We start from the raw sequence: 12,130 nt of genomic DNA on the forward strand, positions 1-12,130 counted from the left end.
TGAACGCAATTTGTCATAAAATATATACATATGTATACAGAAAAGAGAAAGGCTGGAAATACTTCTGCTTTTTTTGTTTCTTTTTTGACTTGTAATGAGTCAAAGACACGAATAACAAATGATTCTCAATCACAATCCACAGAGCATCCACCTGGTGTGTCAGAAGGAAGCTTGACTATTAAGACTGGCCTAGCATGGACTGCAGCTCTTCCACAGACTTCACAAAACTCCATTTTCTTCTCTTGTCCTTGGTTTTTACCAGCGAAAATCAAAGGGATTGGATAATTCAGATGACCCTAAGAGTTTCTTTCCTCGTTCCTCCCATTTCTAATATTCTGCATCATCCTTAGTCCTCAATTTTTATGTTTATCCTCTTATTCCTGTAAGCATGACTGCTAGCTTTTGCAAATACGCACTCATATCCAAAATTAGAACAGCTGGAAATGAGATATCTTGGCCAATAAAGCTCAAACTATGAGCATTTGGCCTTCCTCATGGAAAAAGAGACTAAGTTGGTCTAGCCAGAAACTGAAAATATCATAATCCAAAACAATGTGAAAGTTGGCACCTAGAAGAGACATTTAGAAACGTATGGAAAATCTTATGAAGAAATCAGCCCCAGAACAATATTTCTAGATACATGATCAAGTTTACGAAAGGAGAACTATGCCTCAAATTTTGAATAGGACCTGGGCTGGGAATCGAATTTATTCAGCAAATTTTATTGACTGTCCAGATTGTGCAAAATGCTGTGCTCAAAGCTATGGAGGACACTTGGTCCCCTTCCCTGGGTTCAGAGTGTACCAGAGTTTAGTCCTTAAGAACATGGGTTTTGCATTCCTTCCTGACTACACCTCCTACTAGTTTTGTGAGTTTAGCCAAGTTACTTTTCTGAGCCTCCACTTCCTTATCCATAAAATTGTGCTGTTAATAATAGAGACTAATGCAACTAAAGCACTTAGCACAGGGTCTCAGGCACAATGAATTCTCAGTAAATATGAATTTATATGTTGTAAATAGTGAGTGAGGCAAAAAAAAAATGTCAACAAGTAATATAATCAAAGGCAAGACAGAATAAGTGTTATAGTAATGGTACAAGGAAACTGGCAGGAGAGGACAGAGGGAGGGGAAATAATTTCAGATAAGCACGCGCAAAATAACCTGCAACAGGTGAAGAAAGTAGGGAAGAATAAAGTTCTCACTTGGTTCTTTTCCTGGGACCCAAGATCAAACCTCAAGTTATTTCAACGTTTGCAAAATAAAACCTCTTTAGCGACAGAAACATTTTAAAAGTCATAACTGGCAAAAGAGTTTGGGTGATGTGGTGATCACAGGACACTGAGGCTGACCCAGGTGCTTGTCAGGATCAGGAGGCTACCTATGCCAAGTAATTAATTAAGATATGTCAGGCTGTAGTCACAGAATAAATTGGTCCATGGAAGCCTAAAAGTTAGGATGAAAAATGACTTCCAGCCCCATACTCTAGTTGCTATGTTTGTACCTATATACAACTCAGTTCAGCCAGAGTGATATCAGATCTGTTCCTATCCAATTTTCCAAGTAATAGGTAACTACTAAAATAGCTATCATCTTATAAAGGAGCTATTAAGAATAGTCCCATTTTACAGATGTGGTAAGTAAAGCACAGAGAAGGCAAATAATGAAGGTCATATAACCAGTCGTATGACCAAGAGGACCTCGTCTGATGGTTCACCATTCTAGTGCCTAGAAGATTGATGAGCACATAGTGGGTACTGTACCAATGTGTGTTTATTGAGTGAGCTGAAAAACCCAGCATTCGAACTCAGAACTGCTTGTCTGCCCTACTACACTCACTGCCTTTCTTGTTAATAACAAATAGTCATGGGTCTCAGGAATCACTTCCAAGCCTCACTTGGCAATCTATAGACACTAAAGTTTGTCAAAAGTCAGCATTCACTATTAATTTTTTTAAAAAGGAAACACTTACTGAGTACTTACCAAGTCCCAGGTACTGTGCCAAGTACTCTGCATATTAATTCCTTTAATCCTCATATCAACCCCTTCACTAATTTACTATTTTTATTTCCATTTTCAAGACAGAAAATTGAGGCACAGAGTGATTAAGAAAAGTGACAGAGCCAGGATTCAAACCCTGGCAGTTTGACTTGATGCCAGAGTCCGCACTGATAACTGCCTCAGCACACTTTATACTTCTTTCACAATTTCATCGTGGGCATCAATCAAATTGACTTTCAGTCCTTGACTGAAGAAGTAACAAACAGTGTGTCTTCTCTCCTCTTAGAATAAATCTTGATGGTGAGTACCCAAGCAGTGACTTTTGGAGGGAAACTTTGCTGACCCCGGCCATAAAACTAGATTCCAGTAGGAGGAAGGAAGTGGAGCCAATGGTGAGTGATGAATGGGTGGGATATTGAATGTGAGAGGAGCAGTGTGTGAGTGACAGCAGCTGCCTTGGTAATCTTTTACCTGCCTCCTCTCCTTGTAAAGTACTCACCCTACTACATTTTAATGAAAAGGCTGATTTGGGCCATGATTTAGTGGGTTTCTTAAACATGTGTCTTTCAGAGACGTGTCTTCAAGACATCTCTTCTCCTGACCTTGAAAGTTCAAAGGCAGAGTCAGGCTCATCCCTGCAGCACTGTAGGCCGTTGCCTAGGAGATGGGGTTTCAGTGGGTGGGAAAGGCTCTTCCCCAGGAAAAAGAGGAGGAGGGAAGCCAACTCTTTCCACTCTGTGAAGCCTGAAACTCCTGGAAAAGGGGGAAAATAACTTTTATTCCACAATGACAGATGGGGCTTATATGCAAAAACTCCTGAGAGAGGAAATACAGTGATTTCAATTCACATTAAAGAGGATAGAGCTAACATCAAAGCATTTCCTGAGAGTCCATGTGAACAGAAGAGTCAACAGGGAGGAATTGCGCTCCTGTAGAAAAGGAGGGGAGGACGCCACCCACTGCACAGATGAAGCCCAAGGCACCCTCTCCACCTCACCTTCAAGACTTCACAACTCACCCCTAATATAATTTCCCTCCTGGGGACTCTCCCCTGAGTTTATTATGCAGATTCCTCCTACTCATCCTCCAAGACCCTGCTCAAATGTCTCTCTGCCCATATCCCCTCACCCTTCCACATGGCTGCTCCATTCTTGCTCCCAGAGCACTTTATACATCCTTTTATCATCATTGTTCATATTAATTTAAAAGAGGAAAAGAAGAGAGAGGAGGAGAAAGGCACCACATGCTTTATGTCATGTCCTGCTGTTGTGAGGTAAGTACTATTATTTTCAAATTACCTATGAAGAAATGGCTCTAAAGATGTTAAATAACTTGCCAAAGTCACATATCTTTAGCAGAGCCAAGACTGCATCCTGTTGGCCATCTAAGCCAATCTGGCTCTAAGACCTCTTCCTAATCAAAATCTATCACCCATTGTCTTCATGGTCATCTTCCCTGGTACTCTACAAGCTAAGTCCTTGGAGCAAGAATTCTGCCAAATTTATTATTTCATTTCCCACTGTGCCCAGCTCAGTGTGTGACACAGACTAGGGGAAGGTTTGCTGAAGGGAGGAGGGAGGAGAGAAAGGAGGAAAAGAGGAAAGAAGCAAGAAATAAAAGAATGCTTTGATGAACAAGGAGGTGGCAAGAGGGGAGGGCTACAATCCAGTGTGTGAAAGCAAAGTTATTCCAATGAATGCATGCGTAGGTCCTTGGGCTTTGTCACCAGCTCTGCAAAGAGTGACACAGGCAGACATAGGCTCTAAACTGCAAACACAGTGGCAGGATCGCATTAACCTTAAACAGTGTCTGGTACAGATTATACCTTCTATCTGCTACGAACACAACTCTTTTAAGGATATTATCTAGTAGTTGGGACAATCTTGCTCTAAGAGGACTGCTATTTTTTTAACAGTCACTGAGCCAGACCCATTCAGTGTGCTTAGGGCAATGATTTCCAATTGCTTTGCAATTCTGACAGCCTATCAGTACTTGGCCTCAGGATAGCGGACACCCATCTTTAACAGCACTGTATGGCAAGCATTTTATCATTATTGCTTTTGCCGATTACCAATGTAAAGTCAGCTCGTTCCAAGATTTCAAATGATGCTGAAATGTGTAACTTATAAAGTGGAAGTTCCTCTGCCTCTCTCACTCTGCCAGCTTCCATTCTACCGTTTTCTTGGAGATAACCACAAGGAATCCCTGGCATACACACTAATAAAAGTATACTCTTTACACAGATGGGATACCGTGCTATATATGGTCCTACAGCCAACTTTTCTCACTTAGCCAATTTTAGATATCTTCCCATGGCAATACAGAAATCTTTTTCATTCTTTTTAGTATCTGCATCAATCTCCACTGTAGGAATGTACCATTATTTGTTTAACCAATCTCCTACTGATAGATATCAGAGCTGGTTCTATTTTCTTTTCTACTAAAAACAGTGCTGCATAAAGATCTCTATAGAGATGTAGATGGTGACGTAGACGAAACAGATGTAAACAGATGTAAACATAGATAGAAGTACACATATCTATATTTACATATATACATAATACGGATAGATATCTTTGAATCTTATGCAAATATTCTGTAGGACAGATTTCTAGGGTGAGATTTCTGGGTCAAAGGGCATGCATATCTGATTTTAATAGATATGACAAACTGCCCTTGAAAAAGTTATACTAATATGTTCTCCCATCATGTACTACACACGATGAAAAGACGACTTTTGGGAGTGTGATCCAGGCAAAAAACTGCTTTCCTAAGAGCTTTGGTTTCCCTCATTACAAAATTAGAACAGCTCTAAGATTCCAAATTTATGTAGAAAGAGTGGGAAGTGTCAGAAAACCAACTTGGAGATCACCCCTTTGAGATCATAACTAGATTCCTAGTGATCTGGAAGAATTCAGGTGAATCCCAAAGGTGCCTCAATGGTCCCCCGTGTGTAAAAGACAGAAAATACTCCCTATCCCCACTTCTCCCACTCCCCAATCCCACACACAGCCTTGCTAACAGGGGCTTATCAAACCCTGGGGCTCCAACCTCAGAGGCCTCCAGGGGCTAGAAGCTGAGGTCAGGCACAAAGCAGGCCAGGATACCCCAAGCTGAGTGATGTTCATATCACTATCATCCAAAATCCCCAGTGTTAAATTGCATCACAGATTTTAGCAGTTGGCTACCATATTTTTATGTCAACTAGCCAAGGAGAAACTAAGTCACTAGAGAGAAAGAACAAGGCAGAAGTTGCACATCATTTCAGGTCATAGGTAAAACATAGTAATCATGATGTAACTTCCTAGGCATTAGCACAAATTGCCTGGGTCCTCTGCTCCTTCCACGAAACCTGAAATCATTCCACTTGTCATGTCTCTTACTCCTTTCCCAGCATCTCCATCATTTTCCCAAACTCATTTTTCACTCTGATGCTGCGGATGAGGAAAAGGTTCATTCACATAGTAATAAATGAACCCCTGACTTTGGAAGAGGTGTAATTAGTGCACATTATTGCTTGGGCTAATGAGATCAGAGTAGCGCTGTCCGCACCCAACGTGCCTACTCAGGAATTTAAATTAAGTCCCACTCTCTGTGATTAAGTGGATACTCACTGAAACACTGCACTCCTAACTACTTTGTATTTCCATTCACCAACTCAGTATCAAATGTTTTATGACACTGAAAAGATGCTTAGTTTAAAAGGAACAGATGCCCAAATCTCCTCGTGCTCATTTAGAGAGACAACCTGATTTTTCTTTATCTGGGGTGTTATCAGTCAGGATTACACACAGGCCCAGGGACGCACAAGTGATTCTAACTGGATTTGGTTGAAATTGTTTCTTTATGAGCTGTATAAACAGAGCTTTAACAAAAATCCCACTGCCATGGGGAGAAAGAAAAGGTTAGACTTGGGAGGGGGTGAAAAGAGATATGTCTAAATGCTACTATCATAAAAGCTCCCTATTTTGTTTGGATAATCATTCTGGCAGGCAACAAGGTACCCTTGAACAAGCCAACAAAACTCTGATGAATTCCTACTCTATATCTGACCCTCTCTCGACACTGTTGTGTGGAGATGGTCCAATCTGATAGAAACAGTTTAATTTTTCTACTCAGATCTGGATTTAAATCTGTCTCAGCCACTACCTACAAAAAGACCCACATAAGACGCTTCAAGACTCTAAGCCTCAATTTCATCTCTTGTAAACTGGATTATATTAAAATTAAGAACTTCTCTTCATTAACAGGCACCATCAAGAGAGTGAAAAGACAAGCCATAAACATGGAGAAGCTATTTGCAATGAATATAACAACCAAAAAATCTAGTATACAGAATATATAAAGATCTCCTGAAAACAAACAAGAAAAAGATAAGCCACCAAATAGAAAAATGGGCAAAAGGAGTGAACACTTTACAAAGAGAGGGTCCAAATGGCTAATAAATATATGAAAAGATTCTCAATCTCATTAGAAATCAGAGAAATGCAAACCAAATGAAATCCCAAGATGCTATTTCAAACGCACACCAGAATGTGAGGGGGAAAAAGTCTAGTAATATCAAGTGGTAACAAGAATGTGGAGCAATAGAATATTTATACACTGCTAGTGGAAGTAGATTTTTTTAATAATCACTTTGAGAAACTATTTGGCGATGGGTAATAAATTTGAAGATGGGAGTGTTCCGTGACCCAGCAATTTTCAAGTTTCTACTTCAGGTACCTGTTTTAAGAAGCTCTCACAAATGTCCACCAGCATTCAATATGTATTTATAGCAGCATGATTTATAGTAATAAAAAATCTGGAAACAAGCTAAATGTCTATCAGCTATAGAGTTGATAAGTTGTGCCATATTCATACTGTGGAGTACTAGATAGTGAGAAAAAGGAACTAAGGTTACAAGGTACAACGTAAATGAGACTCAGGAGCATAATGTTAAACAAAAAAAGCAAATTGTAAAAAAATTTGTATAGCACGATTTGATTTATATAAAGTTTTAATAAATGCAAAATTAAATCCTATGTCAAACCTGGCAGTCTGACTTTAGAGCCCATCTCTTATAAACACAAGCCTACAATCTTCAGGGAGAAGAACGAAAAGATACAAAAGTGGCTATAGGTGAGGATTCATCCACGAATCACCTGGACCTCGTGACAGGACACTCCAGAGGTCTCCATGGAGTGATGCAATGTGGGTAAGGAGTCTGAGAGCAGAGACAGCAGTAACCCACATCTCTACAAATTATGCCTCATAGGTTCACTTCAAGGGGTTTTGCTGATTCTACTATGAGAAGATGTCTTACTGCTTGGAACCCATTAACCAGAGCTGAAGCCAGCAGGCTGTCCTGGCCCAGCCTAATGAGAGAAGTGTGCCTTCAAAGGGCAGGCATCCAGAAGGTGTTAGCTTGTGTCCACTCCTTAAGGCCATGTTAACACTGGGTTGCAGTCAGGATTCCCACTCACACATGAGCATCATGAGCATGAGAATCTCCCCTTCTCTTTTCCAAGGAGAAAAAATGGAGAAGACTCAAGTGGACATGAGGCAATTGCTATGGTCTGGACACAACACACAGGATCACATCTCATCTGCCCTGCAGCCCTGTGCGGCAGTTAAGATTATCTCAACTTATCAGTGAAGACACTGATGCTCAGACAATCTAAGTAACTTGCTTATGGCCACACAGCTAGAAAGTGACTAGACTGCATTCACACCTAAGTCTGCCAGCACCAAAGCCCCATAATCATCCTGTTAGGTATCCATGCCATCTCCTAGCAGCCTAAAGCTGGAGGCCATGTTAAACAACAAGAATGGGTGGTACAGTAGGTATGGAAGAGAATATTGAAGAGTATAAAGTGACAGAAATCACATCTGAAAAAAAGGAAAAAAAGGCTCCTGGCTATTGCAAAACCAGCGTCCTCAAAACACACCAAATGGAAGAGCATACACACACACACACTTTGGAGATTTTGTTATGGGAGAGGATTTGCGAGAGGAGCTGAGGGAAACCTCAGAGCTGAAAAAGAAGAAAAATCTCATAAAAATTACAGGTCTCAAAAACTCCCATCCTAACCCTTGTTGAGACCAGAAGTTGTTAATCTCTCTATTTAGATTGGGGTCGCGGTGCCATCCACCGCTGGGTTGTCTGCCTCAAATCCCTCAAAGGAAATCCAAGCACCTCTGTCTACTCCCACCCTTTCATCCCGGAGAAGTTAATAAATTAGCTATCAGAGGCTGTTTCTGTCTCCCTGCTCACTCGATTAATGATAATCTACTGGGGATGAACAATGTTCGGGCTGATGCCAGTAGAATGCTAAGGGAATTCCAATTAATTCCTCAGAAATGAACTCTCCTTTGACGGGTTCCTCTGCAGAAAGCCCCTGCATTTATCTCAGCCAACCAAAGCTGTGCTATGACTCAAAGCCTTTAGAGAAGGCAGCCTTTGACTCCGACTGGGCACTGCGGGTGTGAACCAGACACAGCAACTAGGGGACTGCCTGGAGTACGAAGGCAAGTGGGGGTCTTCCTGCCTCCCATACACCCCAATACCAAAACCCACCCAACACCTCACTCATTTCCATGACCAATCAGTCTCTCCACTGCCTTTATTCCAACCACTGCTCGTTGCTGTCATTCACAGAGTGTGCACTCTGTGCCAGGGGCTGTGGGGTACTGAGTGGTGGTTAGAAGCACTACTTTGGGGTGAAACTGTCCTGAGTGTCCTGAGTGGAAAGCTGGCACTGCCTTTCACCAGCCCTGTGATCTTGAACAAGTTGCTTAATTCTTCTGAATCTCAGTTTCCTTATCTATAAAATGGTTACAATGAAAATAACCCCATGCACAGAAGGGTTACAAGGATGAAAGCCCCTAGGACAACATATGGTGCAAAATAGATCAGTAGATTTTAACAAGCTCAATAGATATCAACGATTTTGATTATTATTATTATTCAAATTACTTCATTTAACCTGGTAAACTGTGTATTATTAATCCCACTTGACAACAAAGAAACCAAAACTCAAAGAGGTGAAGCCATTCTCATTACTGGCAGAGCCAGGTTTCACACCTACTTCAAGATGGAGTCAAGACTGGGATGTCTCTTCTCTGGTCTTTCTCTGGTATTTCTCTCAGATTTATTTGCAAGTCATCTTTCAGAACAGAGAAAGAGAGGCTTTATTTCAAGACTCCCTTCTGACACCTTCCAAAGGGAAAGAACATCTCTCCAAGAGGTTCAGCATTGAGTCAGAATCCAACAGCATAGGAGATCTCCCACAAGTCTGGAGGAGCGAGCCTGGGGTGCTGTAGCATCACCCAAGAGCTGGGTCCCCGTCTGGCAATAGGCAGCTCTCATTCACCCCAGCCACCAACATCCACCCCTAGCATTGGCTCAGACAGTCACATGTGCCACTCTGAACAGTTCCAGGAAGTAGCTTTTCTCAGCACAGCTTGGACCCCAATTTGAGAAGGATGTGGAAAAATCCAAAGATTATGAAAATCTGATTTGGAGAAGGTAGGATCTTTGAGAAAAAATTAAAAGTCTGAAAGACAGCTATTATCCTTCAGATGATTTCTATTTAAGCCCAGTTTTTCTATTGGGATATTTACTCTTAGGACCATTTGGGGTAATAGGGAGGGCATCCTGGTGCTTCATAAATGGTCGATGGCAATGTTCACATATCTGTTGTCATTCTTGTAGGAAGTAACTATGCCAACTCTGACTCCAAAAGTTTGGAAGGAAATCATCTAGTTAATAATCAATCTCAAAGGTCAGGAATGGCCCCCAAAAGATCCCAGTTTCCTTTTAATCACCTTTATGTGTGGAGATAATACATTTATGCTAAGTGTTCCACATACCCCTCTAGTCTCCAACATTTGTAAACTCTTTTCTCACATGCAGAAGAGGCTCGGCTCTTTCAATCTCTCCAGTGGCCTTTCTCAATAGTAAGAGACAGTAGCATCATATCATAAAGCTTATATGGGAGGAAGCTAAGCAAATCATGGCTGATACAGGGGAAGAATTCTATCCTCTGCACATTATCTCTTCATTTCATCTTTTAAGGCCCACTTTAAGTTTCATCTTTTCCAGAAAGTCTGCCACAGGCATAACTCCAGCCAAAAAAGGCCATGAAAACTCTTAGAAATAGTCTCAGTTGGTCGCTTATTCTTTACTGTACTATTCTATAATGATAATAATTCAATGCTGTATCATCATTCAGTGCTCACAAATACATTTGTCGTGTTCTAGAGTTCATTGTTTGACTTTTGTTTGTATCTTTTCTCTTTAAATTGATTGTCATCTCACTGAGGAAAAGGGATCAAGCTTCTTATTTGTACTTCCTGTTACCTACTGTGACTCAAGATACAAAACTGCGGTTTAGGGAGCTCGGGTCACTTGAAGGTGACGCCATTTGTGTTTGTGTCTTGCCAAACTTGTGGTGGTTTTATCAGCTTTTTTTAGTCCTGTTATGAGTCAAAGAAACATAATGGAGCCATCATGTCTAGGCTGAGACTTCCGGTGAGAAGAGTGGGAAGATGCTAATTTTCTTTCCCCTGTTAAGCCAGGAGGCCCTTCTCCTAGGAAGTCACTGTTGCTTGAGTGGGACCAAGGGAAGAGGAAATAGGGGGGCTACATCAGGCAGATGCTCATTTGGGCCTTTTGAGAATAGGGTTTAAAGGATTCTTGAGGTTTATGCACTGACTATTTCAGCTAACCAGGGTGTAAAGTTTTATTGTTATTGGTTACTCAGTACATTTTCTCTCCAGGTTCTGCGTCTTACACAGACCTAGCTGCTCCTGCCACCCATTATCTCCCATCCCAAGCACTAGGCCTGGCCAATCATAGCTTGCTTTGATTGGTTCAGTGATGAGCCCTTGGCCTGAGCAAAGCCCATCAGAGTCGTTCTCTAAGTTTAATATATAGGCATTAAAAAGGGTTAGTTCTCCTTCTACCATGGGGGTGCTAAGTTGGGACCATTCAAGCCTGCATCTGTTAGTAACCATCTTCTGTGGCTTTGTGAAAGAATCCCACATGTGGTATGACAGAATGAACTCACAAACAGAGGAAAGAAAACACAAGAGGCGGAGGGAGAAAGACAGCCTTCCTAACATCATTGAAGCCTCTGAGTCTAGTCACGCCTCACTCTCTTTCCACGCCAGACTTCCCAGTTTCTAGAGCAAATTCGTTCTCTTTTCACTTATGTATGCCAGTATAATGTGGTTTCCTGTCACTTGCACAGACAGAATCCTGAAAAATACAAGACAGAAGATCCAGCAGGAAAACAAAGTATACTCCATAAGGATACTGTCCTTCTCTGTCTTGTTATTGCTGTATCCTTAGCGTCCAGCTTGATAATTTAGTAAATGAATAAATAAATCTCTTAGGAAGCATAAATGCCTCTTCAGGAACTGGTCCAGCAGAGAAGAGGCAAGAGGCCCAGCAGGCTTCTGCATCATCACCATTTACTCTTTGAAGAAGAATAATCTTCCTTCTCTTTATTCTTGTCTACCCTATGACATCGTCATGACAATTTATTGGTTATATACTCCAACGTCCTAACTTGCCTCTTTTCCTTGGTGATGTCCTCCAGTTTTTAATTTCATATAGTGATTAGAATGCTTTTGAGGTTTCTGTGGAGTTGGTCCCTCAGACCTTTTGGGTTCTTTCTTCATCCATCCACATTCTTCAGCCCACTGCAGACCCTTACCCAACTGCCAAGAAGGTCTCTGGTAGGATGCTCCTTAGACATTTTACAATAACTTTCATGCCCCAAAGTAGAATCCTTCAGCAGTGGTAACTTAGCAACATGACAAAACACCTCCACAAGCAAAAAGAAGCAGGAAAGAATTGGTCTTTTGTCATACTGATTTTTCTTGCCACATGTGTGTCACTTACTGATAAGGAAAATAAACAAAATTGCCACCACGTGTATCTTTCCTCTGTTGGGGTTGACAGAGATGTCTGTGTACAAACATGAAACCAACAGAGCCCGTGTACACAAATGGAGTCTAGCAAATCTGCAATGTTTCTAAATCCCTCAGTTAATTTTTCAGCCCCACTACTTCCATATAAAATACTGGAGATTTAAACAGAGAAAATATTTGGAATAAGTTTAAAAGTACAGTCCTTTTCCTGTGC

This window comes from Equus asinus, chromosome 9 (genome assembly GCF_041296235.1).
Source record: "Equus asinus isolate D_3611 breed Donkey chromosome 9, EquAss-T2T_v2, whole genome shotgun sequence".
Lineage (NCBI taxonomy): Eukaryota > Metazoa > Chordata > Mammalia > Perissodactyla > Equidae > Equus > Equus asinus.